The 27,476-nt window shown below is 44.2% G+C and overlaps 1 long non-coding RNA gene across 1 annotated transcript; it reads right to left on the reverse strand.

The window, feature by feature from the left end:
* Window positions 1–8,750: 8,750 nt before the first annotated feature.
* On the reverse strand, window positions 8,751–26,879 carry LOC129044363 (uncharacterized). Its single transcript, XR_008504659.1, has 3 exons — window positions 26,812–26,879; window positions 17,859–18,015; window positions 8,751–9,056 (listed from the first exon to the last, which is right to left on the reverse strand). It is a non-coding gene; the product is annotated as an uncharacterized LOC129044363 (long non-coding RNA).
* Between the last annotated feature and the right edge of the window lie 597 nt (window positions 26,880–27,476).

The following is a 27,476-nucleotide window of genomic DNA, read 5'->3' on the forward strand; positions in this document are numbered from 1 at the left end:
ACATCCAACAGGCAGCCAGTTCCAGCCAGTTCCAGCCAGTTCCAGGGGATGAAAATGCAGAGATCCTTTACCCGCCTCCACCCCCTCTCCAAGCAAAATTGCCCAGTGCTCCTTTGAAGACTCCAAGGTTGCATCTAAAATGCTTTTGGAAATTACTGTTTGAGGTATCACCCACCTCCCACATCCAGCCCCTCACAGGCACCTCAGTTGTGCAAGAAGGAGGAAGAGCTGGGGGAAAGATTAAATAGAAGGTGTTGGTGGGAGTAGGGGGAAGATGAAATGACACGAAGATAAACACGGGGTCCTACACCGACAAGACCCAGGGTTGGGGCTGGGTGACCATAGCCAGCCACTTGATGTCTCCGGCTCTCTTTCAAATAGAGATGGAATGAAATCTTTCTTGTTGTGGCAACAAAGTGAGGGAGGCACGAAGAACCTCTGTGAATGTGATGAGCCCACTGAAGAGAGGTGAGACCACCAGAGCAGGCAGGGCTGTCCTCACCAGCTGGCCCCCTTGGGCCCAACACGCCCCTTCCTGCCCTTAGGCCCCTGCCTCAGGGAAAGAGGAGACCCCAAGAGCAGCCAAAGGTGCTGAAAATCAAACACAGAACAAAAAAATCAAGACCAAAGCAGAATGGAGCAGTGGTGTGTGAGTCTACGGGGCCATCCTGAAGGGTGAGGCGGTCACTGACAGCGGGGGCACGGAGGCACAGCCACAGTGTCAGATATCTGTGCCTTTGCTTCATCCTCTGTGAAGTGCCGATAAAACACACATTCAAAATGTGACTTCTGCCCTGTCAGTGACTCCCTAACCTGGGGAGGCAGGCTTCAAGATGCTTTCAGTCCCTGGGGATGTTTGCAGACAGAAGTAGAGAGACATTGTCCCTGGAAAGCCATAATCATCTAGTATTTGAATGTTTCCGAGAAGGCTTGTTTTTGTCTGAAATGACATAGCTGCCCCTATCGGTTTTGTCCACCCTGTATGTCCTGTTCCTTTCACTCCGGAAAAACACAACAAACGGTGCGTAAACAAACGTGGGCAGCTCTCTATGCAGGGTTCTTTGAGCCTGGTCCACACTGAGCGGCTCCCACAGCTGATGCAGAGTCCGTAGCTATGGATCCTGGACAACAGGTCACACGTTCCAGGAGGATTCTAGCAAGGTCTCCCCATACCCAAGCAGCCTGTGAGGCTAATGTTCAGATGAGAGGGCTCTGTGGGAGGCCACAGCCGGTGCTGTGGGAGACCTTTCCCAGGCATGCAGGGCAGGACGGATCCATGGAGCCCACCATGTGTGTTTCTTAGTATTCCAACCAGATCCCTCAGAAGTCAGATGCAGAGAACACAGAAATCAACCTGTGTTTCACAGCACACCGATCCAGCTCTCTGCATAAGGCAGTGGTTTTCAGACAGGTGCATAAAGGGCCGTGGGAGTGGTTGCTAGAATGCAGATTCCCGGCCCCTCCCCCAGAGATTCAGACTTGGCGACTCTGGGGTGGGGCCGTCCTCATTCATTCCCGGCTCCACCACTGACCTGCGTGTTTCTGTGTAACCTCTGTGCACCTGAGGTCTTCTGAATGAGGGGTACTGACTGGACGTGGAGATACTAAGGGCCTTTTAAAAATCTATTTTCCAGGTGCTGCGATGGTTCAGTAATGTAGTATGTCAGGCCTGGTGCTCAGTATGTGGTCAGGGTGCATTGCTTTTGTTAGCAAGATAAGTTGTCATATGCTTCTTGGATTCCAGGGATTCTTTCCTCTATCTGTCTACGACTGTCGTCCTTACCCTGGTTATTGGATTGATCCCATACATGGATTTTGGGAGAAATCCTGTAGAGACAGTGTCCTTGCAGTTTCCGTCTCTTAGCAACAAGCCTGGCCCTCTGCCCCTCCCCGACAGTGACGAGACCTAATCTGCCCTTTGCCCTGTCAGGCCACCGTCAGGAAATAATTTCACAATTCTAGTGGGACAGCAGGGTCCCCTTCACAAGACAGTTACGTAATAGAGCTCGTATTTGCAAACAGCCTGCCTCCCTAGCTGACTTAAGCAGGAAAGGAATTTATAAAATGACATTAGAAAGCTTCTATCTCAGGAGGGCTCGAGGATCACATGAAGACGCTCTGGGCCCTGGTGACACAGGTGGCTCAAGTAAGGGACACTCCCCTTTGGCGTCTGCCACTGCTGCCCTTGAATTTCCTGCTCCCTTGCAGGAGTCAGGACTCTGCCTCCCAGGGTGTCAGGCAATCTGGACTGGCAGCTTGCAGGGATCATGTGGGGTATGTACCCCAAGAAAAGTGGGGTACTATTGCTAAAGAAAGGAGGCAGAGGTACTGAGGCCACACACACATACACATTTGCACACTCTCATACACATGCATGCACACACACATACACAATCATACACCCCCCCAATCACAGACACACTCATACACCCATGCATGTACTCATATACACACAATCACTCACTCATACTCACACACATATCCATACGCACTCACTCATATACTCTCACACATTCATGGTCACACTCACATATACATACTCTTACACATACATTCACACACTCCCTTACACACTCACACACACACACCTACACACTTATACACATGCATGCACACAGCCATATACAATCATACACACACTCATGGGCACATACTCATGCTCACACAATCCCACATGCACACAAACATATATACAACATACCCATACACACGAATGCATATACTCTAACACTCATGCTCACACTCACATACACACTCACATATACACAATGACACACACACACCCATATACACATTCCTCATACACACTAATACACACACCCTTATGTACCCTCACACACAATCACATATACACAATCACACACACGCACGTGCCACACACATATATACCCGTATACACACTTACACACATATGCTTCCTCATAACTCACACATACCTGCTCACACACAGTCACAGATACATACACAGACACACACCTGCACATACACACATACACACGCTCACACTCACGCCCTCTCCAGCCCTTGCTGCGCTCCAGCCCTGGGCATGGCTCAGGTGCAGGCTGCAGTGGAGCTCCATGCCTGGAAGCCAGTGGCTGAGGGCTGCATGGAGCTGACAGTGAGGCAGCCGCTAGAGCTGAGTGTGGCCCTTGTGAGGACCAGAGGTGCCACTCATTTCCAGGGAAGGAGAAACAGAGAGTGGAGCAGGATGGATCTGTACCACCTGCTGGCTTTCAGTAGACAAAGTAGGTCACACGACTGAGAGACTGTTGAAAGTCCCTCTGGGAAGACAACAGTCCAAGACAGCACTTAACGGAGGAGGGGCCCTTGGGGCCCTGAGTGAGGGACGAATTGCTGAGCAGAGAGGAAGCAGAGAGCCCAGCCCGCTTGGGACATTTTCAAGATTTTTGTAAGCTGGTTTTGAAAGTTGTCTATTGTTGAAAATTAAATTATACAAACTTACAACTAAACACATTATATTAAAACTTCCAGCTTGGTGCTGACCTTGACCCAGTGTGGCATATCAGCATCACTGCTCCTCCTCCCAACTCTGCCGTCAGTGAGGGAACTGGAATCACGGAAGTCAGCAAAGGCTACAAATTAGGACTTCTGTGCTCTTCTGGACAGCCAGTGAGACTCCTCGATCAGCACAGCCCTGGCTGGAAGGCGTATTATTGCAGGTTACCTTCAGCTGTCCCAGTCATTCCCATGGCTGGCTCAGGACCTAGGCTTTGGATTCCCAGCTCCCATCTCATCACTCATGGGCTGGAGCCTGTTCTCATGTGGGATGGGGGCACTAACTCCCCTGCACTTCAGGCCTTCTCTGTGCAGGATCTGAGGGCTCCAGCATCCAGAGAAACCCCTCAGGCCAAGAGTCAGAGGCTATGGGCAGGGTACAGGCAGCTTCAGCTAAAACGACCTTCTCCAGTTCAGCCTCCACCTTTCAATGCGCTTTCCCCCTTTTATCCCTTCTGTGTTCCTCCTGTGACCTGACACCATCCACAGGTACCATCCATTTACAGGACTGTTCACATCCACTCACCCCTACTTCACACATGTGACCCAACTGCCCATTGGCTCGGCTCCCTCCTGGCTGCCTCCTGCAGAGCCCTTTTCATGAAGGGAAATCTGTGCCCTGTGGTCACAGCAAAGCCAGACATCAGATGGTGCAGGTGGGATGGAAAGAACTGAGCTCAGAATTCTCTGGGGGGTTTACAGATCACAGTAGACCTGAGCACAAAGAAGCCAGCACTTTTCATCAACTTCGTATGCTTTTATGTCAAAATGGGCTGCAGCTGAGCACACTCCCACACTTCACTTACAGACACACCAGCATTGTAAGAAGACAGCAGACAGCTAGTGAGGGGCCAGGTGAAGGTGACGCTCCTGGCAGCTCCAGCACGCCATGGCCACATCATGCCTCCTCTCATCATCTCAGGACAAGCAGGGACCTGGCCAGGCTCAGTCTGCAGAGGTCAAGCACATCCTCTTTCAATGTATTTCTCTCTCATCTAAGAGCACAAGCTTAAGATCATTATTTGATTCAACCATGACTTTTCTTGCAGCCCGAGTGCAATGTGTTAACAAGCTCATTCCATTAACTAATTTTCTTCTTTTTACAAAGAAGTACAGTAGCCTAGGGAGAAAGAAAAAAAAAAAAGGATGCAGCACTTGACTCAGAGGAGCCACGCTGGGCTTTCTTCCAATGTAACTGCAGGTAGCACTTTGAGAAAATAAGACCTTTGGATAAATTTGCCTGAAACAAGTGATTCCAATTTCCCCTATTACAGACATGGTTCTTGACTCCCTCGGCAGGTGAGTGAGTCAGATGGGCAAATTAATCAGATGGTGAACGCCCAAGACCCAGCTCCAAATTCAACAACACCAGTTACCCTGAAACTATCATTACATGCTACAAACCCAAACAGGCCTGAACTCCATAACCCATTCCCTGGGCAGGCACCAGTGCCAGGCGGAAAGTTTCAGGGAGTCAGCCCGTCAGAACGTGACCTCCCTAAGTCCACACACACCCAGGCGCCTCAGACATAATCATTATTATAACAGCAGCAGCAACAAAGCCTGCCTCTATAGGCTCTCTCCCTCCTCCAAGCTCTGATGCACATTAAATTATTAATGCTAACAAGGCCTCCCATGTTGCAGATGAGAAAACAGAGAGGTGGTGTTTTCTGAAGAGCAAATTATTGATTGCATTACAATGATTAGAAATTGAGGCTGATATACCCCGTGACTAGACTCTGCAGTGATTTTAATATTTGAAGAGTTAAACATCTTAATTTCAAGTTAGAGGCCACTGCTAGAATTCTATAAGGACTTATATGCATGTATTACTCACTGTCAAACTCCACTTGGTCCCTGATTTCAGATTGTAAGGGATCAGATGTCTGTTTAGGTGATACATCTATTTTTTGTAGCATTGTGATATGGCAAAATCTATAGTAATTTTAACTTATTGATATAAAGGGCAAATAATCACTAGTGATTTCATTCTGACCATGACTCTTATCAGTCATGTTGTGGTTGCCAAACATACCCAGGCATTGGCTATGCGCCTCTCCAGTCAGTACTCACTTCCTTTCTTCTCCCACATTCAGATTCAAACCTTTCCATTTTCTACTTTGCCTTTCATTCTGTCTTTGTTTTGTCTTTTGACTTTCCAAACTTGTATCCCTTATAACCATTCTATATGCCATGGAAACAAGAACAGGTCTAAGCAGGAGATGCTGATGTGGAAATTCTGAAAGAGACTTTTGAGCCTCTTCCACACTCTATCTTCTTGGTTCACAGGAACCTTTGAGAGTCTGGAAAGTGGTCCCGTCTCCTACAGGAAAACACTTACACACAAGTGAACAGGAGGACAAAGAGAGGCCCCCCTCTGAGGGTGGGCATCCCCTTTCTTCATGCCCGCCTGCCTTCAGGAGAGGCCCTTTGTGGTTCAAGAGCCCCTTTCCCCAAGAGTGACCGGAAGGAGCGCAGGGAACGAGAAGAATTTGGAAACATGGAGGCAGAGGGGTTGGCCTGGAGGCCGGGGATATCCCTGATTCTGGGGAGGGGTGTGAGTCTGGGGGCGCCTCTTGGGGAGGTCGAAGTCAGTGCTGGAACCCATAGGACCCCAAGGGGAGGGACATGGCTGCCTCATACACCCAGAGGGCTGGATCGGGCTGCCCAGGTTGCAGACCCAGCCAAAGACTTCCGTGCCCACATCAAACCTGGAAGCTCTGTCTCCCTCTGCATGAGCATCTTAGCAGCCACCCTGATGGGCCAAATACCATACGCCCTTACCGTGTTTTCTGGGCACTGTGTCAGGTCCATGCTGAGACTCAATTTCTTACCAGCCAGCTAAATGGGACTTAGAAATTTGTTTTTTTTTTTTGTCATTTAGAAAAATAATATGACATTTCTTGCATTTGAGTACAGTGGAATGTATTAACTAGGATCAAATTCAACTGCATAGAACTAGAGTGGCCTGATAGCAGCTTAAAGAAGAGAGGGATTATTTTTGTCTCATATAAAGAAGTCCAGGCCTGGTGGCTCAAGCCTGTAATCCCAGCACTTTGAGAGGCTGAAGCAGGTGGATCACATAAGGTCAGGAGTTCAAGACCAGCATGGCCAACATGGTGAAACCCCATCTCTACTAATAATACCAAAAAATTAGCCAGGTGTGGTGGCTGGCACCTGTAATCCCAGCTACTTGGGAGGCTGAGGCAGGAGAATCGCTTGAATCTGGGAGGCAGAGGTTGCAGTGAACCGAGATTATGCCATTGCATTCCAGCCTGGGCAACAAGAGCTAAACACCGTCTCCAAAAAAAAAAAAAGAAAGAAAAGAAAAGAAAGAAAGAAGTCCAAAGAAGGAAGTCCCAAGTTCCTTCTAAAGTTCTGTTTCACCACCCTCAACGAGTTGCTTCTGACCTCAAGGCTACTTCATGGACTGCTGAAGCCTAAGCCATCATGTCTGCATTCCAGGCAGGAAGAAAGATAAAGGTGAGAGGACTAAGGGAAATGTGCCAGTTGCCTTTCCCTCTTTTAAGGTACTTTCCTGGAAGCTTCAGCCAACATCTGCTACTTAAATCTCAGTGGCCAGAATTTAGCACAGCTACAAGTGTCTGCAATGCGGGCTGAGAAATTTGAATTTTGTAGCTGGACTCATTGTTATTTCAATAAAACAAGGGTTCTGTGGCTAAGGAAGAAAAGAGAGATAGGTACTAGATGGACAAATGACACTTTACCCACAAAAAAGTAAAATTAATGATTAATATGTGTACATACAAGTCTATTTGCCTCAGAAGAAAACCTCCTGACTTAGTGATGGATAGTTCTTCATTACCTTACTTTATTTTTATTTCAGAACTACTTGAATTATGGTGGTATTACAGAAAAGATTCATAACATTTACTTAGCTATTGATAGTGGAAATGACTTAGACTACTCATCAAAAATAGCTCCAGGATTCTATGTTCTCCTCAGTGAAGAGAAGTTGTCCTCTAAACTAGCACGGGGCCAGCAGCAGACAGCAAGATCAGGATACATTTTGTATCAAATATAAAAAAGAAGATGCTTTCTATTCCTGACATGCTTTGAAGTGGTGTGTCAGTCCTGTACTTAAACCATTCTGATTCCAAAATATTCTGATTCCAAAATAGAATTGAGTGAGAAAAGGAAGAGAGGTTTCACTCAAATAGGTAGATAAGATTTCAAAGAGAAAAAAATGAGAAGAAAAATATTAAAGAGAATGTTTTTGCCCAAGTGAATATTTAGAAGTGAAGTTAGTTTAACTATGACAGAGTAACAAGGGCTCAGTCATTATGTCCTTGAGGGGGAAGGGAGCAGGGAGGTTGGGAGAAGCCCCCAGGCAGAGCGCTCCCCAGAGGGTTGGTGGTGGAACGGAGCAGGAGGTGGTGTGAGCCACTGGGAAGGCTTGGCTGCCACCCTCTCACCTGGGAACAGCCAATCCTTCCTGGTGCTCCTAGAAAAGAAAAGCCACAATCTCTTCCCATTTACAGAAAGGAAAAATCCAGGTGAGTTTGTATTCAACCAAATGCCTTTTTGCCAACATAAGCTCTTTGCATTAATTTTCTGGCATCTGATATGCCTTTGAAAATTGCCAAATACATTCAAGGAGAAGCTACTTCTGCTCCTTGAGAAATCCTCCCCTGTACTCACACAAGAGTAGCTATAGCTAAGGGCCTCTTCTTTGTCACTGGGGGCCATGCAAAGTATCTCCTCCTCTCCTCCCATCACATAAGATTAGTAGGTGGCTGGACATTGCCTGGGGGCAGACATAGAAATTGACTTGCACAGCAGGCAAGAGTGGGTGCCATGTAAGACGCAGGAGCCTCATTCCCATGTCTCACCCCATAAGCTGCTGCACCTAAAACCACCTTTCCTCTTGCATGGTGAGACTATCATTGTGAATTGGAGGTGGGTTTTGGGGACTTGTTCGATTGGTTCACTAAAAGTCCTTTTATTGGGACAAATGCATACTCCCGGGGAAACATCTTATTACTTCAGCACAAAATAGGAGAGTGGAAGAATAATGATATCAGAACAAAACAGGAGCAGCTAAAACTATGCTGAAGGGCCAGGAAGGACCAACTTCCTTTCAGTTAAGTTTGCATTTATCTTTAAAAAATCTCATGTCATAATACAGGAGTGCAGCAGGTGGGGAAAGAGGTTGCCTGTAGCAAGTTCTACTCCTACCCAACCCTGATTAAGAGGCAAAAGGCGCCCACACCATAGGTCCAAATATTTTAAAGTTATCGATCAAACTTACAAACTGCTAAATAGAATATGTCCTTTTCTTCCACCTTGACAAATACGCCTCCATAATGACTTGGACACCCAGAGCTGAATCTAGAATTTTCTTTCCCGCTGGAGGTGTCAACATGGGAACATCCAGTCCTCAGCTCTGGAGGGGACACAGTTTGGTAAGGGATAATGGTCTAGAAGGTGACTGCAGGTTCTTCATAGGCCTCTTCCTTGGGTTCCATGGATGCCTCACTCAGTGGTCTCTCTTGCTGAGGTCTAGGGATGATACTGTCCTGGAAGATAGGATAATTGCAAGAAAACCTGTGAGTAGCTGCCCAACCTGTTGTATATGCAAAAAATTGAATTCAGTGCGTTCACCCATATCACCAAGGTTGAAGGAATCTCAACACCCTCCACAAAAATGATTTAGCTACATGTTAAAGGATGGATAGACCTGAGAAGGACGGCTTAGACCCCCAGGCAGAGAAGTGTTCGAGCAGTCTGGCTACCCAGGCGCGGTGGGAAAGCATATTACAATTCAGAATATAAGATGGAAAAGGAAGGTTGGAAAACCTGGTGGAGAGCCTGGATTGCTCAACCGTGGGAGTGTTTTGAGCTGAACTGCACCCCCTCCTAAGATACATATGTTGAAGTCCTAACCCCCAGTGCCTCAGAATGTAGCATTATTAGGAAATAGGGTTTTGTCAATGCAGTCAATTTAGAATTGGTCCTTGGCAAGTGGGTTGGTCGGGGGCAGGGGCGGGGGAGTGGGTGGTTAATCAAATCTTACTAGTGTCTTTGTAAAAAGGGGAAATTCAGACACAAGGACAGACACAAACATGGAGAATGCCAAGAACAGAGACAGAGGTCAGGGTGATGCGTTCACACACCAAGGAACCCACAGGCTGCCAGCAAACCCCCAGAAGAGAGACCTGTACAGATTCTCTCTCACAGCCTCAGAAGGAACCCACCTGCCAACACCTTGATCTTAGATTTGCAGCCTCTAGAGCTGTGAGATGATGAATCTCTGCAGTTTAAACCACTAGGCTGTGGCTCTCTGTCACAGCAACCCTAGCTGACTGACACAGGGAGTTTGCCTGTGCTCTCAAAGCATGGAGAACCATGAGAGGAACACAGAGGTGACATGTGGAAGTCATTTTCTGGGATGATTCGTGTGGCAGGTGTGAACAAGTGCAGGGAGCATGGGTGGAGTCAGCAGTGGTGTCTGGCTGGTCTCCTAGCGTCAGCAGTAGAAGGGTCCATGGCTCCCTGCAGGTGGAGGGATGTGAAGACCAGCCATGGCCAGGGTGGTTCCTGTCTGCTCATTGCCCTCCACCATGACCATTAGCACCCTGGCAAAGAGCAGAGCTGTCAACAATGGTGTTTATAGCAAGCATAAGGCCTTGGCAATGCAGAGCAGCTCGCTGCACACAGTATCACAGCACACAGCAGTATCACAGCCCCTGATCCCTTAGCCTACAATTGGCTTCTCTGTGGATGTGGTGATGGGAGTACCAAAAATCCTTCCATAAAGCAGGCCGTTTAGGAGGGCCTCACATCTTCAACAGCACAGGATTCAGGGCTGTCTCACTGCAAGGTCAGTGCAATGAGAATGGAGTCTGGCAGAGAAGGGAGACACCACAATGGCATCTTACCTAAACTTGCACTGTCACAGGGTTACCATGAGGGTTAAGGCTACTTGCCTCCACCCAATAAGCAAATAACTTGGGTTGACTCCCAGTGCCTGTTGGAAAATCAACTTGGTTCTCTGTCTTCACATGAATGTGGGTCCATCAAAGACTTTAACAGAAGGGGGTTATGTGAGGATGGTTGGTATGAGGAGTTTGCAACACTCTCCTAAAGCCAGGGAAGAATCAGTAAGAATGGATTTCACAGCAAGAGCAACAGCAGCATTTGTCACGTCCCTGCCTAATGAGCGTCTCTGGCCTCCATCACTGCAACAGGCACCTGATATGGCAGAAATTTGATAATGCCTTGGGAACATAGGACTGAACATCTCAGGGTTTGGAACAACCAAAATTTCATTCCAGCCCATGGAACATGACAATGCACATTGGCAAGGCTCCCTGCTCATCACTGCTGCTCAGAGGCCAGGCCAAAAGGCACCAGTTTGAATGCTGGCCATGTGGCAGGCCAAAGAGCTCTGTGTGACCTCACATTGAAAATCAAATGCACATCCTTGAGGTGCTCTCTGTTCCTAACTCATGACCACAATGAGTCACGTGGCACCCCAACACCCCAACAAAGCCAGAAATAGCTAGTCTTTGAGTCTTCCTCATGGAGAACAGAGGTCAGCAAGGTTTGATGATCAACATGGACAGCGTCCCCATAATCCTGCAAGATTGGCATTATCCTCCTATTTCACACATGAGGCTCAGAGGAGCTACGTGACTTGCTTGAGTGGACATTTAAACTCAGGCCAATGGATTTTTTCAAGTGTATCTTTTCATTCTAATTTGCTTCTCTCTCTCTCTCTCTCATGCGCACACACACACACACACACACTTCATACATATACCCATACATTCTCATTTCCTTTCCTTTTCATTGTGTTTGGGCAAAACAGGATTCCTAAGCTTCAGATGGATCTCATTCCTCTGGAGGTTGCTCTGTACTGAGATGTGCGTCTTTACAAATTGAAACTTATCTTGAAATACTCAAAATACTGAACTCAAAATAGCTCAGTTCAAAGTTCTGTCATCATAAGAAAAAATAAGAAGACTCTAATTTTGCCCCATATCTGGGAGTGCCATAATTTTGTGTAGCATCAAAAAAATTAAGAGTGAAAATAGAACAAGTCTTAACCCTTGCAAATGTTCACTCTTTGTACAGTAAAAAGCTTGCGGCTTGGTTCTTTGGGCAATTATGTCATTCCCCACAGGACTGACTGTCTGGTTCAAGTGCTGTTTTAAAACTGAGCCTTTAGTAGATGTAAGCAGGTTTTAATTTCAAGGTAGCAGCAAATTGTTAGGAATGATGAAATCCAAGCCAGCGTATGAAATATTAGGAGTATTTGTGCTTTAACGTGTATAGCTCCATTGTCAAGGAACCAAAGGCAGTGAGGGAGGATGACTCAGAAAATACATATTCTGAATAATCCTGACATCAGAGAGAGCTGACAGGAAAATGCCTTTGATTACTCAAAGACAATTTGGGAAAATATCAGCTGTCTATTCTTGCCAGAATTGCAAAGGACTTTGAAAAGATCCTTTTGAATGGAGTGGTATGAAGGGAAACAAAATCAGGGTGGGATGGTGAGTGAAGCTCTTCTAAGAAGCATTGCTGCAAAATGTCAGAGAGATGAAAAAGTAGTGAAGGGGAAGATGAGGTTGAGACAGGAGGTTTTCTTTTGTTGTTGTTGTTGTTGTTTTTTAATGAGTAATATTAGATCTTGTATTTTATGACTTCAAGTGAAATGTGGAATCCTAACTTCCATTTAGGCCTCTTTATGGTCCCATTTTTAAATATCATCTTGAGTATCAGATAGTGTTATATTGGTTTCACTCATCAAATATGGTTTCTAAAACTCACAGACAAAAGCCTAGTCTCATTTGTGTCTCGGTCTACCTGCCTTTTCCACCGTTCCTTCCTCCTTTCCGATAACTCCAATATTCTTCCTTTCAGCTTTTCCTTTCTGTTTGAAGAGCTACCTTTAGCAATCATTTGGGGTAGGTCTTTTAGAGACAATTTTTTTAGTTGTCCTTTATAGGAAAACGTCTTTATTTTCCTGAAGGATAATTTCAGCGGGTTTAGACTTCATTGTGGACAATCCTTTTCTTTCAGCCCTTGAAAAATGCTGTACCACTTTCTTCTGGCCTCTGTGGTTTCTGTTGAGAAATCTGCTGTCATTTGAGTGGGTGTTTTCCTACAAGTGGTGTGTCATTTCTCTCTCTCTGCTTTTAACAGTTTCTTCTGTGTCTTTGGATTTCAAAAGTGTAATTATGACATATCTTGGCATGGATTTCTTTAGGTGTATTCTATTTGGGATTTATTCAAAAAGCTGAACAAAATATGTAAACAAAGAAAGAGTATTCAAAGATACAACACCAGAAAACTCCCAAAATTTGACAAAATATATAAACCTTTGTTTATATAAACAAAATATATAAACCTTATGTCTCTGAATACTCTTTCAGCCTCATGGTCTCCTCTCCTTCTGAGACTCCAAAAATATGAATGTTGGATCTTCTGTCAGAGTCCCACAGGTTCCTGAGGCTCTCTTTGTTTTTTTTTTTCTAATCTATTTTCTTTCTGTCGTTCAGATGAGGTAAATTCTATTTCTCTGTCTTCAAGACCACTGCCTGACACACTGGCAGACTGCAATTGGGGGAACCTGAATAGGATTGGTCTGTAGAATCATTGCTCATTTGAGGTTTATAGTCATGATTTAAGATGAAACCAGTCAGTCCGGTTGAGTGATTGATAGTTTTAAAATCAAGTTCTGCTTGGACACAGACAGAAGGAAGAAAGATACTTTCACTAAAGCAGGTTAGGGTTTGGCAGGGAATTCTACTGGAGTAGAGGGCATCGGGAAGTTGATTATAATGACAGTCCACAGAGGGAGTGAAGGGATCGTCAAATGGAAGATCTCAGTGAAGTTTAAATTGCTTTGGAATTGAAAGAATAGGAGGCAACACTCATGTTTTGAATGCTCAGAGTTGAGATCCTATATATTGGTGAGCCCAAGATCCCAGATATGATGGAGGAATGACTGGTGGTAGTGGGAGGGAGGAGAACATAGATGAAGAGAAAGCAGTGACAGAGGAGTAGATATCTGGCCGACCACAAGACCACCAATATAATTTATCTTCCAAATGGGGAGGCATGAGAATGAAAGTGGTGCCGACGATAATTACTTCAGGACAATAGGCCTAAGCCAGGACACTCCAAGAGAAACCATGACATATGGCCACCCTAGGCATCCATGAGGTTGGAAACAACAGTGTAGATGATGATCACAATGTAGATCATGATCAGGATGGAGTGTGCACAAAGCTGTGGCTGGATCTAGTGTCTGAAATGACTGAGAAGGATCAAGTAAGGAGACAATGGCAATAACCAGGGCAGGGGATGGCAGAGGCCAGTGAGACACATCCTTGATCATCAGGGACTTCTGGTTAGGAGAGAGGGAGAAGAAAGGTTTGGAAGGAACATAAGAAAGAGGAGAAACCAACCCCACTTCCTGATCCTGATAGAGGCAGTGTGTGAGAAAAAAACCCTGCATCTGCAGTGACAGGGTGTTCCCAGAGAACAGCCAGGTGTCAAAAGGTGAGAGCAAAGATCAGAGGAGAACTTGATAGGACACAGGGCAGAATCCTGGGGACATGCACTGTACTCAGGCTGGCCAGAAGATGGAGGTGGAGGGGAGGGATGCGCCATAGGGTCAGATAAGAACTTGCACAGGACTTGGGGGCATGACATTTGGAGTAGCACCCTCGGATGTCTATTGGGGATGGATGTAGATGGGGATGAGGCATGTGGGCCACAGATGGGATTGATCAGTCTGAAGGCTGAGCTCAGTCATGTGGCTCCTATCACACTGAGGAGGAGCAAGGTGGTATCCACCAGGAGAGCTCATGTTGTTGTGAAGGCTCAGGGTGATGGGTTCCAGAGTAATCCTGGCCTTCTTTGTGCCATCTATTAACTCAGCATTTTTCCTTAAATCCTAAAGGGAAGCTACTTGGGAGTCTGAGGAGGGAGGAACACTTGTGTCCAGGAGGTTGAGGCTGCCGTGAACACTGATAGCGCCAGTACACTCCAGCCTGGGTGACACGGCAAAACCTTGTCTCAATAATAATAATAATTATTATTCTAAGGTAATGCTCAGTTTCTGTTTTGTTCTCCAGGCATATTTTGGTTTACCTTTAAGTGAGCTATGGTGTCAAATACGTCCTCCTTGCCCTCAGGCTTTATTTTCTTAGAATTTGGGGATTTAAGACTCACCTGTTACAGCAATATAACCAAAAAACAAGCTTTAAGTTAGCCTACAGGATGCTATTTGTCTGGCTGGCTGAAAAAACCTAAGTGTTCTGAGAAACCTTTCCATCACCACCAGGCATGGAACTGCTATGGAGAAACTGCCAGATGGGAAAGTGTTCATTAACAAGACTTTAGCATGTCGGGCTGCACGATATAAAAGAATATTGATGTCTTCCATCGAATGCATCTCCCAAGAGAAATCAGAATAAATAAAACCGTCTCTTACTGGCTCCAGATAAAAATTTCCTGATTTCCCAAATCACATTTGAAGGGAACAAGGCAGGGTAAATTTTGTTGGTCCCCATAATGTGGTCAGGACTTGGTAAGCAGACGGAAGGAAGGGGATGCAGTTTCCAGGAGCTGCTCTTCCCTGGCGTCTCTTCTGTGTGAATGGCAGCCTCTTAGACAATGGTTGTGAATGAACCTAGTTTAGGATGCTGGTCTCAAAACAAATCACTTTCTACCTGCCCGTCCTCCCTACGTCATTGAAGACAGTTATTATTAGACAGATTCCTAAATCCTGAGTGTTCTTCTTCTAACCTTGTGGAAAAAGTTATAAAACTGGAAGCTCTAAATATTTAAGAACAACAAGAGTTATTTTAGCTGACTGTTTAAATTTTTCTTCGTGTTTATTTAATTTTTAAAAGGCCCTCCATCGTTGCCCTGTTAGTTGCTCCCACCTCCTAAGCCTGCTCAGTCTTTGTGACAGCTGATGATGGATTGTCCCTACAGACCGTTTAGTTAGCAATTGCAGCTTGTAAATGGCACTTGTTCTTCCAAATACTTCAGATGTCTAGCCATGTACACCAGCATCATTCTGCAGCACATGAATGAGGTCATGGCAATTCTAAAGGTGCCTGTTACCTGGGCATCCACTTCAACACCCACGTGATCCTAATGCTCTGAAGAGGTGTCAGGCACTGGCAATTCAGAGATGGAATACACAGCCCCCATTCCCACCATCTGGTGAAGGCGCACACCTGCTTTGTGGTCCCTGTCCTTAGTGTCTTTCTGGGACCCAATTTTAATGACCACATGAAATCCCATAGCTTGTCTGTCTAATTTCCAATGTTCCCCTCTTTAAACTGTAGTCTAGCTACACTTATCTGCTTATATGGTTCCATCTCTATTGTATTTCATCTATCCAACCCTTTTGTATAAGAAGGCAGGATATGAATGAATTCAATGTAAACAGATACTTCCAATACAACTTGATAGCTGCTATAATAAATGAATGCCTGGAGAGATTTCAGAATCCTGGGGACTTGCACTGGACTCAGGCTGGAGATAAGGGAATGTCTTCCGTAAGGATTTGATATAAATGAAGAATAGCGTGTAAAAGGGTCAGCTCTTGAAGACATGCTTTCATGTTGCAGTAGCTGGGAGCACTTCTGTAAGGGTGATGTATACCACCAAGGTAAGCAAATGGCAAGGTGGGAGTCTGGATTGGAGGACAGATCTCTGATCACAATCAGTCCTAAATGCCATTGCTAGAAAATATAAATATTGTCCAAGGGTGGAGGGCAGTCATTAAAAAGATGCCATGCAGAAGCGTGGCATCATCAGATCTGCACCTTGGGAAGATCCTTGACATCGAAGGTGAAAGGAAAAAGAGAAGGATTCATTTGCTATTGCAGAAATCACTGAAGAATTCATGCTGTACTTCCACTGCAGGTAGTGGTAGTGTAGGTAATTGGGACCATCCCTAATTGAGATTGGGATCCCACTCCAAGGAATGCACCCTAAGTTTCTCAGACACATACGAGAGAGTGGAACTGCAGTGCGTCCTGAAGGCAGTGGTGTTATGATCCACTCTAAACTAGGAATAACCTAGTGTCCCCCAAGTGACAAATGGGAAAAAAGCATGCTCTGTATTAATGCCATGGAACCCTATACAACAACAACTGTGCTTCGCTGCATAGATGAATCTCGAACTCATTCATAACTGTGAATGAAAAAATAAAATGAAATGAAAATCAAGGAAGAGAATACATACCATTCACAGAGAGGGAAATTCAGGGCATGTGTCAGAGAGGAAACTAGGAGAAAAGTAAAGAAGTGATCACTCTTAAACTGGTCTAGGGATTGCCTTCAGAAGGAGGAAGAGGATGTTACCCAGAAGAGAAAACTCAGAACCTTCCAGAATTTGAGGAATGTTCTTTTGCTTGACCTGAGGACTGGTTACTTGGCTGTTTCTGATATACTATGAGGTTGGTGCAAAAAAAACAAACAAACAAACAAAAAAAAACATGATTACATTTGCACCAACCTAATATATATGTGAATTTTATGCTATTTTCTTGAATGTTGTATGTCATGATTATTGTAAATGGGTTTTTAAAATGTGAATGGTAAGAAAGGGTGGGAACCTGTAACAAAGTAATAAAGTGAGATATTTTAGAACAGAATCCGTAGGGTTGGGTGAGTGACTGATGGAATCGAGAGGCTAGGGAGCAGCACCTAGAATCACCCTGAGGTGTGTTGTTGAACAGCAGGTGGGATGGTGGCTTTACTCACCACATATGAGTTATGTGTGTAAAGGGTCAGCTTTAGGAGCAAGTCTAGTGGACTCAAACAGAGGAAATCATGAGTTAGGTTTTAGACTTGTCTAGATCCAGATGCTCAGGTCTACTAAGAAATTGGATACTGGCCCAGGGCTTGAAACAAAAGTATGGTTATAAGTTTTTGATTTGAGAGGCATCAGCATTGGCAATCAACATAAGACATCAAGAATGCAAATGGCTAAAAAGTGTACGTGTGTGTGTCTAGATTCATTAATAGAAAAAATATATAAAATCAACATAAAAAGCTCTTGAAGAACTTCTGGAGTCTAAAATTCTAGTTTGTAATGGAATGGTGGAGACAAAAACAGTATATTACAAAGCTAGAAATAAAAGATCAAAGTGAAAGAGGAGAACAAAATAGCTGCTTTTGAAGGTCCCTAAAGGGAAGGAGAGGGGAGGGGAGGTACCTACGAAGGGGTATGAGTTCTCAGGAGAGTTCTTTCTGGTCTGTCTTTAGCTATGGCAGGTGCTGTTACTATTGGGCAGAGAAGATAATGATGCAGAAGGGACAGGAAAAGATGGAATCCAAACCTCAAGTGTTGGCATTCCTCTTGAATAGGGAGAGAAACACCCTCTTACTGCAGAGAGAGGAACAGCAGCTGGGACAGCCGATGCAAGAACAGGAAATGGGATCCTAAACCTTTCTGGCTGATTTTAGATGGCTGCAGAAGGACAGAACGTAGAAGTCCTAGGAGATAAAATCAACAACTTAAATGACCTTGAGCAACTTCACTCCCTTCCAATCTCAAGTCTGTGTACTTCCAACATTACAATTTATGCCAATTGCCACTTTGTAAGGGAAATGAATATTTGGGAAAAGAAATAGTGTAGCATCCATGGTGACCTAATTGGTGTTTCTAAAATCCAAATAATTTAAGTTTCGCAAAACACTAGTGTGGTCAAAGAACAAATATGCACAGTAAAAAGCAGCAGATTTCACTTTAAATATGAAATATTGAAAGAAGAAATGAGCAGCATTGTATCTGCTCTTTCTTTTATTTCTTTCTTCTTTTTGTTTCTCCTTCCTTCCTTCCTTCCTCCCTCCCTTCCTTCCTTTTTCTTCCTTTCTTCATTTTTCATTTCTTTTCTTTTTTTATTTAGAAAGTATGCATTGTTCCAAGTTTTCCCTTGAAGTCTATTCTCAGGTTTGCAGTTGACATGTACAGAAAAAGGAATTGATAACCTCATGAGAAAATGGAAAAAGAAAACAGATGCTTATTACTGTCTCACAGCATTGCTGTCCCCAAATTAATTAGACCAGGAAGCTTGTAGGCTGACAGCTTATCTACCTTTTAATTCTGACCGAGGCAAGACTGAAATTCCTTTGAGAGAACAGGGGTGAGGGTGCCACTGAATGTATTACAAATGACCTGCCGTTTGTTTGGTAACAAGTGAATTGTTACCAAAATCACTGTCAATTTTTTATTCACCTTGGATGAATTGTATTGCAGACAAGACACATACATTTAATTACTGGAAGTTTGGAATCTAGGGATAAATTTTCATGCATTCATTTGCCATGATTTTGAAAAACAAAAACAAAGCAAAAACTCTAGTACTACAAACAGTTTAGAAACCAAAATGAATCACGTTTTCAGAAAACAGACCCACTGGATGGTAGAATTAAAGGTAATTTTAATTTGCTTCTTTATGCTTTTGATTATTACGTGATTTTCTTTTTCAACAAGTATTGTAACTTCTATAATGGAAATAAAGAAAAAACAAAGCAGCTACAGCAGCCACATTCTGGATTGCCTTCCACTCAACCGACCCAGTCAGATGCACCACTGGTCCTCTGAGATGCTTGCACACCTGTGTTCCAACTAGCTGGGCTGCTGTTGTCCTATCCTCGCAGAGCTCCTGGATGCTGACATGCACCTACTTTGTTGGACTCACAGGCATGGACTTCAGCAGCTGAATGGTGTGCTTAGTGTGAAGGATATTAGCACAGAGGTGTGTAGCAAGCAGAAGGGCCCTGCACACAGCCAGATCCTCCTGCCAGCTGAGGACACCAGATGAGTTGGCAAGAAAGCCCATGCCACATCTAAAGCCCTGATGGTGCCAGGACGATGTTCCCCAGGACTCACCAGCTGCCCTTCCTACATCTGGTTGGAGCATCGCAAACACTTATCTGAACATATCCAGCTTACATGGGTGAAGGACTTGAAGGGCTATGCTAATGGCATTCACAGTCTGGGTATATTTCCACATCAATACCCATGAAGCCCTCAATTTAGGCTTCCCAAGAACCAGTTATGCTTTTGCTAAACGCACTTATGCTGCTTCTACTTGATATTGGTATTAATTCAGATAAGCCAATAATAGTGGTAATAAATACTGAGTGAGTGCTTACGGCGTGCAAAGCTAACAAAATTCATTTAATGCTCATAACAATTCTACTATGTATGTACTATTATTGCTTTTTTTTCAGATGTAGCACATCTGAAAGTAACATGTCTAAATTCAGATGGAGTGCCAGGTTCAAAACCCAAGTGGTCTGGTTTGAGTTTCTCCCTGAAGCACCATGAAGAACAGAATTGAAGCAGTTGGGCTGTGTTGCATTTTTCCTTCTATTATGGGAAGGTGAAGGGAAGGTCCTAGAGGAAATAAATTAAGGCATAATTCTGGGCTTTGAGGCAAAAAGACTAATAATATTTGCTTGGAGAATATCTATCTGTGGAATACTTCAAGCAAGATATCCATGACTTACAACTGCTTGTGTAATCAATTTACATTCATGCAGCGTGGCTCCTGGGCCGAGGTCACACAGGACTCCCCTGTAGAGAGTATCTGATGAACTCATAACTTACGGTTCTCCCTGTTATGTACTACAGTTGTTTTTGCATTTCCTGCAGCTTCCTGTTAATTCTCTTAGTCTCTTACCATTCAGGTAAACAGTTCAGCAAATGCCTGTCTTCACTGCCCCCCTCCTTCTCACCCTGTTCTCTGCAAATGCTGTCCCCATCCCCCTAGTCCTTAGATCCAAAGTCTGTTTTTAGGTCTGTGAGATTTCTGAAAGCTCTGCTGGCTTCTGGGCCTCTCCACAGCCTGCTTCTGTCCAAGATGGTGATGTTCTCAGCCTCTTGCCCCATCTGCCAAAATTGGCAGATGTTCCAAAGTAACAAGCAGCCCATTAAAGCTCCTCTTCATGCCACACACTCCTCTTGGATGTGGGCTCTGAGGAAGTGGCTCCTGTGAGCTGCCTGTATGGCTCTTCAGGGCATTTCCACAGCTTCTTACATTTTATCTGGCTTTTTCAGTGGCTCTGGGCAAGAACATTGGTCTGCTACAAACTATTTCATCGCATTCAGAAGCAGAACTCCTACATTTCAATTTGGAAAAAAAAAATAAAAAAGAAGTGACTTATCTACTGTAGTACTTCTACATGTTTTAGGTTCCACAAATGCAAATGTATTTCATTTTCAGTTTGAGTTTTTTGTTGATACAAGGTTATTGTTCTTGTTTTGAAAAACTCACATGATCTTATTGTCCCTAGAAATAGACAATTACTCTATGGAGTCATGAATTGGTAGGGCTGGAAGGAAACTTGAGGAAATTTAATAAAATGTTCTCATTTTTAAGGTAAGAACTGATGGGTCTAAAACACAGAAAATTGAAGCATGATAAAGCCTCAAATGTTTCTTCTACTTCTCTAGTTTTCAAGTTCTTTTCTCTCTCTTCATGTCTTATGACTTCAAACATCTGAAAAAATAGTTCATATGGGTCATGAATGAAGTCATCACGTGACTTAGCAAAATGGAGGGTGAAATACCAAATAGAATGTCCCCGTACCTCTGGGCTATTTTGCATATGCTGTTGTCCAGACACCCCTGGGATGGCCAAACAGAGTTGCCACTGAGCATCCCTACCTGCAGACATTTGTTTACACAAGAGATCCTCTAACCCATAGGTTTAGGGAAAAGCAAAGGTGCTTAAGGCGCCAGCATTCTGCAGCTCTTGGACTTAGAAGCAGGAGCAGGGGCTCAAGCCCACAAAAATGTGTTGTGTGCGTTGGGCCTACCTAAGCCCCCATACTGGGGAATACAACAAAGTGTTCTAGACCAAAGAAGGACATCATCTTCATCTCCTCCCTCCCTTACTTCCTACATCCAATTCACCCCCAAGTCCCATTTTAATTGCAAAATTAAAAAATAAAATTAAAATATATTTAAAATTAAATTAAATATATTAAAATTAAAATTAAAATATATTTTAATTGCAAAATATATCTGAGGTTCACCCACTTTTTCCCAGTACCACTGCTGCAACCCCAGATCCATCCTTCTTTATCTCATGCCTGGACTCTTGCAGTAGCCACCTAATGACCTTCCTGCTTCCACACCTGTTCCCCTTCAAATTATTCTTCTCCCATGTTAATATTTTGTAACATATCTACAGTCTTGCCACACCCTCGCTTAAAACCTTCAGAATATGCTTTCCGTATGGAATATCCTCCGAGTTCACACCTTGGTCCACCCTTCCCCCTCCATGCCCATCTCCTGCCTCTGTCCCTGCAGGGCACCCGCATTGTGCACCTGCCATGCCAGCCTCTTCTGTGCCTTCTGTATGCTTTTTTTCCACTTCAGCATATTTTCTCTAATGAGAAGCCCTGCACCCACACCAAAAACACTCATGTGCATGCCTTGCTCCATACCCTACCAGTCTCAGCTTAACTATCAGCTTCTCAGTATACCATCCTTGACCCTCCCATTGTCTCTGTCATTGACACGGCCCATTTTTTTCAGAGCCTGTCTCACACCCCTATTCCTTCACTTTATATTCTGTCTAAGCCACTAATGCTTCATGACGTCAGGATCATGTCCATTTTATCGCCTCCTGTGAAACAAGCCCCCTATTGCCTGGCGTGCACTAGATACTCTCTAACGGAATGCACTTATGGATAAATGAATGCAGGAAGATATGGGAGGATATGCTCTTCACTTCCAGAGTTGACTGGATTGGGTAAAGTTTTCTTCCAGAAATACTGTTCAAAGGCCTGGAATGACTTGCCAAAAGATGGAAGCAACCCAAGTGTCCATCGACAGATGGGTGGAGAAGCAAAATGTGGTCCATTCATACAATGGAATATTATTCAGCCTTTAAAAACATGGAAATTCTGACATATGCTATGTAACATGGATGAACCTTGAGGACATTATGCTCGGTGAAATAAGCCAGTCACCAAATGACAAAGACTGTATGATTCCACTCATAAGACAAGAGTCAAATTCGTAGAGACAGAATGTAGAAGGGTAGTTTCTAGGGGCTGGGGCAGTGGGGAAACAGGTGGTTAGTATCTAGCAGACACAGAATTTCAGTCTTGCGAGGTGAAAGCATCCTGGGGATTGGTTGCACAGCAGTGTGTATATACTTAACACTGCTCAACTATACATTTAAAAAATGCTTAAGATGGCAAATTCTACATCATGTGTATTTTACCACAATTATAAATAAAAATGTAAAAAAAGTGATGAATGACATAAAAACAGACATTCTACATATTACATGTTTGTAAGAATATAGAGAAAGACATAGGTCTCCTGACCTGGAGAAGGAAGATTGAAGAAGAATGAGAGGAATCTTAAACATTTTATTTATACTGCCTATATTGTTTGATGATTACAATTTATTTGTTCATGTTCTTAGAAAAAAGTCCTCAATAAAGCCACAGATCCCATGAAAAAGTGGCAGAGGCACAAGTGAAATCAGGTTTTAAATGCATTCCTTTTACTCTCTTACCAGTAGACACACTCACAGCTAATTTTTCATAACAGACCATGTCACAACACTGGATAGTTTCTCTTGGCCTAAAAATGCCTATTTTGGTCACATATTGTATGGGCCTTCCAGTGAAGAAAGGGACTTCTCACCCCTGTAGAGAGAAAGAAGTGTACTAGACTCATTGAGTAGCAATCCCCAAGTTGGAGAATATTCCTGAAGAGAAACTTCAGGAAACTGCAGGTCATTTTTTGCCCCATGTACTGATTAAAGCCCAACACCCATGTAAGATGTATAGAGGTCTAACCTGCTACCCCACTGAAAGAACGAATCTCATTCCTCCAGAGGAATATTACCCGCAATGCAGAGCCTCCAGAACAAGTGGGCAGTAGGTATTTGAAGTCTGCCAAGGGGAGTTTGTAAGTTTATTTTTTTTACTCAGGGGTAGGACAATTCTATTCTACCCTACTGTTTCAAAGGCAGTTTCAGGATGAGTGGATTTTCCTGCTAAACTGCTTAACATGATTTATTTGTTCTTGTTTTTGTTTTTTGAGACAGGGTTTCTCTCTTGTTGCCCAGGCTGGAGTGCAATGGCACAATCTCGACTCACTGCAACTTCTGCCTCCTGTGTTCAAGAGATTCTCCTGTCTCAGCCTCCTGAGTAGCTGGGATTACAGGCATGCGCCACCACACCTGTTTAATTTTGAATTTTTAGTAGAGACAAGGTTTCACCATGTTGGTCAGTCTGGTCGCAAACTCCTGTCCTCAGGCGATCCATCTGCCTCGGCCTCCCAAAGTGCTGGGATTACAAGTGTGAGCCACCGTGCCCAGCCCCTTAACGTGATTAATATATGGGCCGTCTCCCTGTGCAGAACTCCTGTGTAGAGATGGCAACGATTCTTGCAGCAGGGATAACCCCTGGATTAGGAAAGAACGGAGGGAGGGAGAAAGGAATAATAGCATGCACCAGGTAAACAGGATGGAAAGGGGGGTAATTCTGGGCAGATAATCATATAATAATCATGGTCCTTTAAGAAATCTTATAAAATAAGTGTTGCTTAGCACAAGATGTGCAGGAAAGGGAAGAAAGTTAAATGAGGCATCTAGACCCAGACATCTACAAATTTGGCAGAAGCTTCATTTGTTTTGAAAACTTAAAGAAAATAATTTGTGGCCGGGCGTGGTGGCTCACGCCTGTAATTCCTGCACTTCGGGAGGCCGAGGCAGGTGGATCACGAGGTCAGGAGATCGAGACCATCCTGGCTAACATGGTGAAACCCTGTCTCTACTAAAAATACAAAAAATTAGCCTGGCATGGTGGTGGGCACCGGTAGTCCCAGCTACTCGGGAGGCTGAGGCAGGAGAATGGCATGAACCTGGGAGGCAGAGGTTGCAGTGAGCCAAAATCGTGCCACTGCACTCCAGCCTGGGTGACAGAGCAAGACTCCGTCTCAAAAACAAACAAACAAACAAACAAAAAAAATGGTGCAGCACACCAACATGGCACATGTATACATATGTAACAAACCTGCACGTTGTGCACATGTACCCTAGAACTTAAAGTATAATAAACATATATCTATATATTTTTTAAAATTCTAAAAAATAAAAAAATGTAAAATTTAGGAAGAAAACTCCCTTTGGAGTCTTAAAATTTTGTGTTAGCAATTGTTTAATTTCTAATTAGGTTAAAATTAGGAATTATCAGGGGTAACTTTTGTACTCCCAGATTTTCCCAACTACTCAAAACTTACATTTTGTCTATTTTCAAGATTGATTATATTTTAAAAATCTTTACCTATAGTTATGTTTGACTTTCGTTTCTAGTGTTGTTTATTTGTGACTTACCCCCTTTTAAACTCCATTTTGCTAGGACTGGTCTGCCGATGCTTGCAGCTATTACCTTCTGAATTCCCTTCCTTCCCCATATCCTAAGTTTGCTGGGTTGTTCATTTTCTAGTCTTCTGAGTTGGATCTTGGCCTGTGAATGTCCGTATTTCTTTTTTGGCTCCATGTTCCTCTCCACACACCTCTAGCTGCATCCCACACGCCCTGACCCAGGGGTATTTTCAGTGTCATTCAATGCTAAGTACTTTGCCCTCTGCAATTGTCATGTAGCATTTTCAGTTTCATCACAATAAACCAGGATTTTATGACATGAGGGCTTCGTGTCTGTGAGACACACACGTGTACGGCTGTTCCCTCTTCGCTCAGCCCTTCACCCTCCCCAAGCCCTGGTCTTCTCTTTGGGCCTGGTCTTGTTTTCCACACAGATGCCTGGATGGAGCCATGTATCCTGGCCGTGTTGCTGGCCCACTGGGCAGAGTGCTCAGTCCCATCACCGAAGCGGCAGCGCATGCAGCCCTGCCTTCATGGGACACAGCTCCCGCCTGCTCCTTCCTAGTGCCGACTAAAGGTAAAATAATCAAGCTTTTAAAGAATTAAAGTGAGTTTTATTCAGAAGTCTCATTGAGGGCTACAGACAGAGGCCAATAGCCTGGGAGCAGCTCTTTAGAGGGGATCTATCAACGTCTCTGGCCAGGGTTTCAGCCCATAGCTCGGATACAGGCGGTAAGGGTTCAGTATGAGCAAAAGCCCATCAAAATTGCTCAGAAGTTATATTAAAGCAGAGCCAAATCAAGGCTTAAGTGTAAGAGTACACTTACAGATTATACATTACAGAGGCATAATCACTAACTGGTCATACATTATCTTCTTTTCTGAGACAGAGTCTCCCTCTGTCACCCAGGCTGGAGTGCAGTGGCGCAATCACGACTAACTGCAGCCTCAACCTCCTGGGCTCAAGTGGTCCTCCCACTTCAGCCTTCTGTGTAGCTGAGACTATAGGCATGTGCCACCACGCCCAGCTAGACATTATTTTATGTGTAGGAAAAGGCAAGGACTAGGATCATGTGTGTTTTGACTAGAGGAATGTAGGGACTCAGGTGAGAGACATGGAGGGGCTCTGTGCTCTATTCTGTTTTGTCTTCAAAGCATCCCGCCAGAGAGCTCCATGTTGTCACAGTGTCAGGGGCTTTGTGGAATTATGCTGGCCAGCAGAAATGAGCAAATGTGGCTTCTTACCTCTGCTACTGTGTCTCACAGTGAACAAGCCGGCCATGTCCCTCTCTGAAGCCTGCCCGGATGGACTCCACGCCTGACCGGACTCCAAGCCTGACCAGCGCCTAGAGATTGGGGGCAGCTGCTGGAATTCGCCACTCCAGGGCTCAGTGCTCTTTATGCTTTTGCTGCTGGGCTCTTGTGTGTATTTTTGAGGCATCACATTTTATTCACATCTTCATGAATTTCTCATAGGAGGAGGGGGGCTCATGTGAGCTCCTAGTGCCCTGTGGTTACTGGAAAGTGAAGCCCTAACAGCCACCTTCCTCTGCCTCCACCTATTTGAGATCTCAGTAAGATTGGCAGTGTCTCTACACTGGGAACCTCACTTTCCATTTGATTGATATTTTTGAAGGATGAAGAGAAAAGGAGAAGATTGTAATGCATGAGTAAGGATGTGTGCATATGTGTGTGTGTGAGAGAGAGAGAGAGAGATTAACTAAATCCTAAGTGTCCAGGGAAAATCCTAACGCTAGAAAAACAGAATAATGAAGCTGAGCTCCCCCTCTTTATCAGCAGCTTTATTGATTTACAGTTGACATACCATAAAGTTCACCTTTGTAAAGTGTATGGTTCAACCGTTTTGAGTATATTTACAAAGCTATGCAATTATCACTGCTCTCCAATTTTAGAACAATTTCATTACCTTGTACCAAGAAGAAACCTCATACCCATTAGCAGTGGCTCCTCCTTCCTCTGCACTTTGCCTCCTCCAGCCCCAGCAACGCCTACTCCACTGTCTATGAATTTGACTCCCCTATTACCTCATAGAAGTGGTTTTTGTGACTAGCTTCTCTCACTTTTTGGCTATGATTAATAATGTTTCTATTAATACCCATTTACAGGTTTTTGCATGGATGTGTGTTTTAATTTCTCTTGCATGTATACCTAGCAGTGGAATTGCTGAGTCATATGGTTACTGTGTTTAACATTGTAAGGATCTAACCAACTGTTTTCTAAACAAAGTGGCTTTTTTTAAAAAAAATTAATTTTATTTTATTTTTAAGTTCTGGGATACACGTGCAGGACGTGCAGCTTTGTTACACAGGTAAACATGTGCCATGGCGTTTTGCTGCACCTATCAACCCATCACCTAGGTATTAAGCCCAGCATGCATTCGCCATTTATCCTGACTCTCTCCCTCCACCTGCCCCTGACCACAGACCCCAGTGTGTGTTGTTCCCCTCCCTGTGTCCATGTGTTCTCATTGTTCAGCTCTCAGTTATAAGTGAGAATATGCTGTGTTTGGTTTTCTGTTCTTGTGTTAGTTTGCTGAGAATGGCTTCCAGCTCCAACCATGTCCTTGCAAAG

Source organism: Pongo pygmaeus, chromosome 13, assembly GCF_028885625.2.
Source record: "Pongo pygmaeus isolate AG05252 chromosome 13, NHGRI_mPonPyg2-v2.0_pri, whole genome shotgun sequence".
NCBI classification, from domain to species: Eukaryota; Metazoa; Chordata; class Mammalia; order Primates; family Hominidae; genus Pongo; species Pongo pygmaeus.